We start from the raw sequence: 9,361 nt of genomic DNA on the forward strand, positions 1-9,361 counted from the left end.
GAAGGAAAAGTAGCTTTATCCATTGGGATATGAAACTATCTCACCCTACTGAGAAAGTCAGAAGGGATAAACCAAGGGGAGCAGGGGAGTGGGGAGGTCAAAAAAGGGAGGGGAAAAGAAGAGGGAGTTTCATTAGGCCTTAAAAACAAATAGAGGTGAATAATAAGGGAGGGGGTAGAAAGGGAAAATCAAGGGAGGGGACAAGGTTACTGGCATTAAGCAAACCACTGGTTTAAAAGGAAATAGTGTAAGAAGAAGGAGTAGAATTTTGAGAGGATACCAAAATGTTGGAGAATAAACAACTGGTAATTATAACTCTGAATGTGAATGGGGTGAACTCACCCATAAAAAGGAAACAAATAGCAGAGTGGATTAGAAACCAAAATCTTATCATATGTTGTCTACAATAAATCCTAGAGAATCAACTAAGAATCTTGTAGAAATAGTCAACAACTTTAGCAAAGTTACAGGAAACAAAATAAATGCACATAAATCATCAGCCTTTCTATATATTTCCAACACATTAGAGCAGCAAGAGGTAGAAAGAGAAACACCATTTAAAATTACCCTAGACAATATAAAATACTTAGGAATCTATCTACCAAAACAAACACAGGATTTAAAAGAAAACAACTACAAAACTCTTTCCAAACAATTAAAACTACATCTAAACAATTTGAAAAACATTGATTGCTCATGGGTAGGATGAGCTAACTGAATAAAAATGACTATTCTACCCAAATTAATTTACCTATCTAGTGCCATACCTATCAAACTACCAAAAAACTTTTTTACTGAATTAGGAAAAACTTTAACAAAGTTCATTTGGAATAACAAAAGATCAAGAATATCAAGGGAAATAATGAAAAAAATGTGAAGGAACGGGGCCTAGCAGTACCAGATATTAAACTGTACTATAAAGCAGTGGTCATCAAAACAATATGGTATTGGCTAAGAGACAGAAGGGAGGATCACTGAAATAGACTTGGGGTAAGTGACATCAGCAAGACAGTGTATGATAAACCCAAAGAGCCCAACTTTTGGGACAAAAATCCACCATTTGACAAAAACTGCTGAGAAAATTGGAAAAGAATATGGGAGAGATTAGGTTTAGATCAACATCTCACACCCTACATCAAGATAAATTCAGAATGGGTGAATGACTTGAATATAAAGAGGGAAACTATAAATAAGTTAAGTGAACACAGAATAGTTTACTTGTCAGATCTCTGGGAAAGGAAAGATTTTAAAACCAAGCAAGAGTTAGAGAAAATTACAAAATGTAAAATAAATGATTTTGATTATATCAAACTAAAAAGCTTCTGTACAAACAAAAACAATGTAGCCAAAATCAGAAGGGAAACAACAAATTGGGAAAAAATCTTTATAACAAAAAACTCTGACAGGGGTCTAATTACTCAAATATAGAAGGAGTTAAACCAATTGTATAAAAAATCACACCATTCCCCAATTGATAAATGGGCAAGAGACATGAATTGACAATTTTCAGATAAAGAAATCAAAAGTATCAGTAAGCACATGAGAAAGTGTTCTAAATCTCTAATAATTAGAGAAATGTAAATCAAAACAACTCTGACATATCACCTCATACCTAGGAGATTGGCTAAAATGAAAAGAAGGTGAGAGTAATGAATGCTGGAGGGGATGTGGCAAAACTGGGATATTAATGCATTGCTGGTGGAGCTGTGAACTGATTCAACCATTCTGGTTGGCAATTTGGAAATATGCTCAAAGGCCTATAAAAGAATGCTTGCTCTTTGATCCAGCCATACCCCAAAGTGATCATAGATAAACAGACTTGTATGAAAATATTTATAGCCGAGCTTTTTGTGTTGGCAAAAAACTGGAAAAGGAGGGTATGCCCTTCAATTGGGGAATGGCTGAACAAATTGTGGTATATGTTGGTGATGGAATACTATTGTGCTAAAAGGAATAATAAACTGGAGGAATTCCATGTGAACTGGAAAGACCTCCAGGAATTGATGCAGAGTGAAAGGAACAGAGCCAGAAAAACATTGTACACAGAGACCAATACACTGTGGTAAAACAGAATGTAATGGACTTCTGTACTCTCAGCAATACAATGACGCAGGACAATTTTGAGGGACTTATGGAAAAGAACGCTACCCACATTCAGAGGAAGAACTACAGGAGTGGAAACAGAAGAAAAAAAAACTGTTTGAACACGTGTTGAGGAGGACATAATTGGGGATTTTGATTTGAAACTACCAAATCAATGCAACTATCAACGATTTGGAAATAGGTCTTTATCAATGAGACATGTTAAAACAAGTGGAAATACACATCAGCCATGGTTGTGGGGGATTTTGGGGGGTGAAGGGGCAAGTAAGAGTATGAATTATGTAACCATGTTAACTTTTCTAAAAAATAAATATTAATATATATTTTTAAAAAATAAATAAATAAAACCAGTGGAAATATGCATCAGCCATGTGGGGGTGGGGGAGCTCAGGGGGCAAAGAGGAAAGTAAGAGCATGAATTATGTTAACTTTTCTAAAAAATAAATATTAATAAATTTTTTTTTAAAAAAGAGTTTATAGATTTCACTGATGAGACAGAAGTATTCCAAGGCTAAGTACACATTGCTCAATTTCTCTTGCAAATACATTTGGAGAATTCTGCTATACATTGGTCTTCCCTCTTCTGTTTATTCTCTGCCCTAGACATTTTTCCAGGATTGTTGCCAATCCTTTTGGATATGGAAGAAAAGCATTTAATGTGATTTTTTTAAACCTAAAACAAGATTTTTGTGATGTAAAAGAAGATAATATATGTAAAGAGTTTTGTAAAACTTCAGGAAAAATATGAATATGACTCATTACTTTCTAAATCAAAGTAATTTTATATTCACCAAAATTACTCAGTGTAACTTTGTATTCTCTGTACTTTTCTGTCAGTTGTGTGACTAAAAAATGTGGTTTCATTATAATGTCATTTTTGAAGGACTGTATGTTCCCAACTCATTCATTCACAAAAAATGTTCTCAATACATATCAAAGCTCATCCTAATAGAAATTTTGTAGAGATGAGAAAGTATACCTATGGATCCATGGTTATTAATATTCCTTTGGTCCTTTTCTTTGGAGGAGGCAATAGCAAGGTGCATATTTATTTTTCTCTTTTAGTAAGTTCCCCATTCATATCCCCTAAGATGTGATCCTTTAAAATAGAATGAACTGCAACATTATCCATTTAGTTTGCTTATTTTTTGCTTTCTTGAGTGCAATGTTTACTGCCTTATGTAGCACCTTAGAAAGAGTAATATTAGAGCCAAAATATAGTGATTACAACATCATTGAAGGCAAATTTAAAAAATAAAAATCTTTAAAGATTTTCCCCATTTTTTGGTTTGTTGATTGTTCTTCCAATTTTGTACTGAGATGTTCACAATATGACTTCATTTAGGAAGGTCTCATGCCAAGTTTTCTTTATGTTGAACCTTGAAAGTTCTGTTTTCATGATGTTTTATGAAGTGGTATTCAGTATTCTTCCATAATAGTGTTTAAGTTAGATAATATTCTAAAGTTGATCTTGGCTATCATGACTCTTGGACTGAGAACAAACCTGCACCAACTGATGTGGTTTCTAGTAAAACTGCATAGTCTAAATTTACCTTAAAATAAGGTGATCATTTATTTCTGCATTTTCACTGTTCTCATTTCCCAATGTTTGGTTTCAAGAGTTCCTCGAAATATATCAGTATGTAGTTGCCTCATTTTTTCTATTTTTTTAATTTGTTTGTAACATAGAAAATACTAAAATACTAAATTAAATCCTCTCATCCTTTCCATTTCCTATTAGAGGAGGTATCATTTGACAAAAAGATAAATGTACATAGAAACTATGTTTTACTTATTTCTATTTAGCAGTCATTTCCTTTGGAACTTATTCTATTTAAATTTTTTCTCATGGTTATTCTTCCTTAGAATTTACTCTTAATGTGAGTTTCCTACATGTTAATTGTCAGTTTCTTATCTTCAACTGTAAGTTATTTCATTTTTATGATATTTGCTATTATTATGAGGAAGAGTATTGGTGACACTTGAAGAAATCTTGGACTTCATGGACATTCCATAATGGAATGAAGCCAGGTTTTGAAGAGAGAGTGTGATTTGGCCAAGCTGAAGGAAAGAGGTTTTGGCTGTATGGTCCAGCTTTGCCAAATATCCAAAGAGCTGACAGTGTGGGATATCACTGAGAAGAAGATACTTCAGTCAACTATTGTGGTCTAGGTAGAGAAAGGTTTTATATATCTGTTGGTGGACAACAGATTTATTTACCTTACTCCCTAGAGCCTTTGAGGATTAACTGGCTGTGGATAAAACTTGATCCTAGTTTCCTGTGACATCTGTGACATTTTTGGAGAACCATGGACAAGTGTAGTGAGAATCCCACCTCTCTAGCCCTCTCTTATTCTAGTTAGAGATTTAGTTTAGTTTATACCTTAGTTTAGTTAAGTCATTTGGATTAAAATTGTGTAGATCCTGACCCAATTCCCAGTTCCTGAGTTTGTCCTTAGATAACTAGGTTAAGATGACCTCTCTCTACTGCCCTTACCCTTTAAAGTCATTATTAAAAAGTGTTTTTTGTTCCTGTTGTGTCTTTCCCTGAAGAAGTAACATATCCTTGACTGATTTAGTCTAAGTGGCAGTTGGATTCCAACTGACAGTCACTAACATTTTCACAGTCCCTTTTGTATTTGTTTAAGATACATCTTTACCCTTCATTCTTCCTTCATCCCTTCCCCCCCAAAACCCCTTTTTACCCACTTCACTATTGATCTTGACTAGAAATTCCTAACCATCATTTTGAAAAAAGTATTTGTGATTTTAGTTAAGAGGCTTTTGGTCTACAGATTTGTGAACTGTCTTTTCCTATGCAAAAAAAGTTTGCTATGGTTTTCATTTTTTTGTTTTCTCTAATATATCTGCTTTCCCAATGAATAAATCAAGTATTAAAGAAGATAGTATTATTTGAAGGGTTACATTGACTTTTTACTAGAATTTCTTTAGCTTCCATTCTCTACAAGATGTTTAAACATAAACTGAATTTTTTTTTGTAGATATCTTCATAGAATGCTTCATGTGAGCACTATCATAAGATGACCAAATATCACATAAATTCAATTACTTTTTTCCTTTGAAATCAAGGCAAAACAAACGGCATCAATTTTATTTGATTCTCAAAGAGAACAAGTAAGTTATCCTTCTATCAAGCTGCCATTTCACTTGATTTTTTTCCTTCATTTCCAGTAAAAAATGTCAAAACTCATATAATGTATTTTCTCCAATATCAGGTTCAGCTTGAGTCTCTAGACGAGGACTTCACATTTAAGTATTCAGAACTAAGTATGTATTTTCATGTTGCATAAAATTCAAGGGGTTATATGCACCAAGGACCATTTTAATTTTTCTTTGTGGTTTAAGTTATTGTGATGAAAGAATCATGTAAGCCTTTTGAAGAACATCATCTGTGTGAATATGCACGTGTCTCCATGTAGTCTTGGGTTGGTCCACAGAAATCAGACATCGTCTTTTACTAGGACCATGTTTTGAAGCTCTTCTAGCATAAATTGACAGTACAGTCTCTCAATATTTGTACTCACTAGTCTAGTCATTAAGAATCTAGAATTAATTCCATATCATAAAAGTACATTAGAGTAAGACCTTTTGAAGTTTGTAGAAAAGGAAGAAGAGTAGAAGAAACTAAGTCTCTACCCTACAGACTAGTGAGCCTGTCTTAAATATGAAAGTCCTTAGTCTAGCATTTACAATTTATATATAATAGTCAAACTGGATTACTACCTGTTCACTGACCTTGGCATGCTATTTCCTACCTTTGTTAGGTTTTATTAAGGTGTCCCATATACCTGGAATGCACTTCCCCCAGAACCCTGCATTTCAGTATCCTTTTTTTTCTTTAAGCTCAGCTCTAGTGTCACCTTATCTATGTGATTACATTCCTCCTATATCCTTAATGTGTTTCATTAGAACCTTCCTCATTTTGATCATTATGTACCATGCAGTATATTCTTTTTATGCTTTATCACCTCTACTGCCACCAGTGAGAATATCATCTCCTACCATGTCAAACTAGTGCACTCTCTCTCCATCTCTCTCCATATCTATATACATTGACAGATAGATAGACAGACAGAAAGAAAGATAGATAGATAGATAGATAGATAGATAGATAGATAGATAGATAGATAGATAGATAGATAGATAGATAGACTTTGTGGAGAATAGATGTTTGATAATAATTTGTTGAATGAAATAGAATTAAGAAATCTGTAGAATAGAGCAGAAGAGTTAAAATATGCAACTGAAAAGTTAATAATAGTTCCAATTTCCTTGAACATAGTTTAATTAATATATGATATATTTTTTATCCATGAACCTCTGTAAAGAGGATATACTTTAGAAATAAAAGTTAAAGAAGAGAAAAACTCAGAAAAAGGGCTGCCATACAAATTCTTCTTGTATTAAAAAGGCAGAAAGGATAGAAATTAAAATATAATATGCTGTTTTATTTAAAGATTAGGGAAAGAAACATGAGGAAATTTTGAAAAAATAAAATAATGAGTTAACTGTAGCCAAAGGGACTGTGAAGAATATATTGGTTTTTTTTATGACAGTATTAAGAGAAGAGAAATAATGATGAAAAATAGGCCAACTAATAAATGAGTGGCATGAAATTAATGGTCACTCTAAAATAGCTAATGGCTGGTAATTTTGGAAAAATGTTTAAACTTGACTTTAAGAAGAGATATAAAATAAGGAATTTGGGCAAATGGAAACATCCTAAAAATAGATAATCTACTTAAAGACATATAACTCTTGAAGTTCAAATCTTCCTAAATCTTTGGTTATAAAAGGATTAATTAATGCATTTCCCTCAATTAACTGTATTTTGGTAAGCCAGACTGATATTTTTAAAGGAGACCAATCATCATTTCTACTACTAGGAAAGATATTAGGACTTAGGTCTGTTATTATATTAAATAAAAGAGACTAAAGCCCAAATCAAAAATTATTTACTCAGTTGCTCATGTTGATTTTGCTTTATTAAATAGACAAGAAAGTGATGACAACCACAATCAACTAAATAATGATGCCATATGTTAAAATCAATAAGTTTATGAAGAATCATGAAATTATGAAACATGAACAAAAGCTATTCTAAAGGAACAATGCTATTAAAGTTGTATAAAAAGTGAATTTGATAGGAGCACCACAAAATGTTTGGCTTTATCTTAATCTTTGACTCTAATGATAATGATTCATGATGTCATTCTTGTCAAATGAGCTCATTTGGATTATTATATAACTCTAAAATAAGGCAATGACTGTAAACATAAGGCATTAACAATGTTGTAATGAGACTGTGACAAGAATCTTGGATGGTGTTGAGTCCACATCTATTTAGCATCCTTTCACGTGTGGAGGAAGATAAAGGTGATTCAGTTGCCTAGTTGGGAATTGATGAAGAAGCAATTCAATTTGTTTTTGAAATAAAATTAAAGAGAGGAAAAAATATTATGCATCACTAATTGAAAGTGACAAGTAATCCAGAAAAATATAATGCTGATAGTATTTTCTTGTTTCCTCTTTGGGGCAAGTGAAATATAAAGCTTGGGGTGTATGAGGGAAGGAGGAAATTATCTTAGATACTTAAATCATTATTTCATGTGTTGATGCTGAATTTTAAAGAGCACTAGCCAAAGGCTTTGATTCAAGTTCTTTCTTCAACATAATGAGTATATGCCCCTGCGGAAGTCACTTAAACTCTTTGAATCTGAGTGTCCTCAACTCTTCCAGCATCTTTGTAAGAGAACCATATTTAGAAACTTCTTTGCAACATCCAAATATGAAGTATTATTATTTTAATTCTTCTCCTACTCTTCTTGTGCAATAATTTTTCATGACTGTGAATTCTCCATAGAAGTATACGTAATTTTCTAGATCAGTGGCCTTCAAAGTGGAAGTTAATTACTATAAGGGATGCATAAGATGATCAGTAGGGATGTAGGAAGACATCATGTCCAGGACTTCCCACCTCAAACATCAACAGTTAGTTTCTAGAAGAGGCCTTTCTATATCGCCAGAAACTGTAGTACTGGATGGGGTAAATAGTTTCTTTCTTCCTTCTCATCTCCTCCATGGGCTTAGCAGCTCCTTAGGCAAAACAGATCCAAACTGATTAAACTGTTGGAATAGCAAAGGGCCAACATAGTGTTAACAGGAGTAGGCACAGCTAGATCAAGAAGGGGCTTTGAGAGAGGTAGTGATAATAGAGATAGAAGCATTATCGGGAGGAATATTGCACATGGGGTTCACTTGATGAATTCTTTGAGTAGCCAAGTGAGGCATCCCTGTATAATGGACTTGTTAGAAGTTGAAAATCAATCACAAATGATATATTAAGCATCTACTATGTTCCAGACACTGTGCTGGGTTCTTGGTATACAAAGACAAAAATGAAAACAACCTCTGAACTTCAAGAATACTATATTCTACTTGGGGAAACAACATATACTACAAACGTAGTATTGAACAAAATAGAAGATAATTTTAGGGTGGAAGAAACTAACACCTTGGGCAGGGAGAGGGTCAGTAGACTTCATGTAGAAGGTGGGGTTTAAACTGACTCTTGCAGGAAATTTGATTCTAAAGGCAACTAATAGGTTCAGTCCATAGAAAATTAGGTCTGGTGTTAGGAAGCCCTGAATGCAAATTTGGCTTCACACTCTCACTAGCATTGTGAAACCTTGACAAATAACTTAATCTCTGTTTACTTTAATGCACTGATGAACAAAATAGTATTCTACCCAGTGTCTTTGCCAAGATAATCCCAGGGACAGAATTGTCCATGAAAATGTGAAGAGTTAGACACAACTAACTACTGAACAAGAGATTCTGAAGATGTTAAGGAGAGAGCATTTTTTGGGCATGGGAGTAGTCAGTACAAATACAAGGAATGGTAGATAATATGTCCTTTATGAGAAACATCTTCTAAGGAAAAGAAATTAAATTTCTTTGGGCCACAGACTACATGAAGTAGATAGTAAGTAATAAATTGAGAAAAGTTGTTTATGGCCACATTGTGAAAATTGTTAAGTATCAAAAAAGCAATAATGTTACAAAACTATGAAGGAAAAAAACAGTTAATGGGGAAGTGATTCCAAAAGAAAAATCATCTCTGTGATGTATAGTAAGTTATTTTAAAATGGGTAGAAAATGAACATAGAAAATATTAAAAATAGTTAGCATCCATATAATGCTTTTAGTGCTTTAAGGCTTGCAGAGTACTCTACTT

This window comes from Gracilinanus agilis, chromosome 6, assembly GCF_016433145.1.
Source record: "Gracilinanus agilis isolate LMUSP501 chromosome 6, AgileGrace, whole genome shotgun sequence".
Lineage (NCBI taxonomy): Eukaryota > Metazoa > Chordata > Mammalia > Didelphimorphia > Didelphidae > Gracilinanus > Gracilinanus agilis.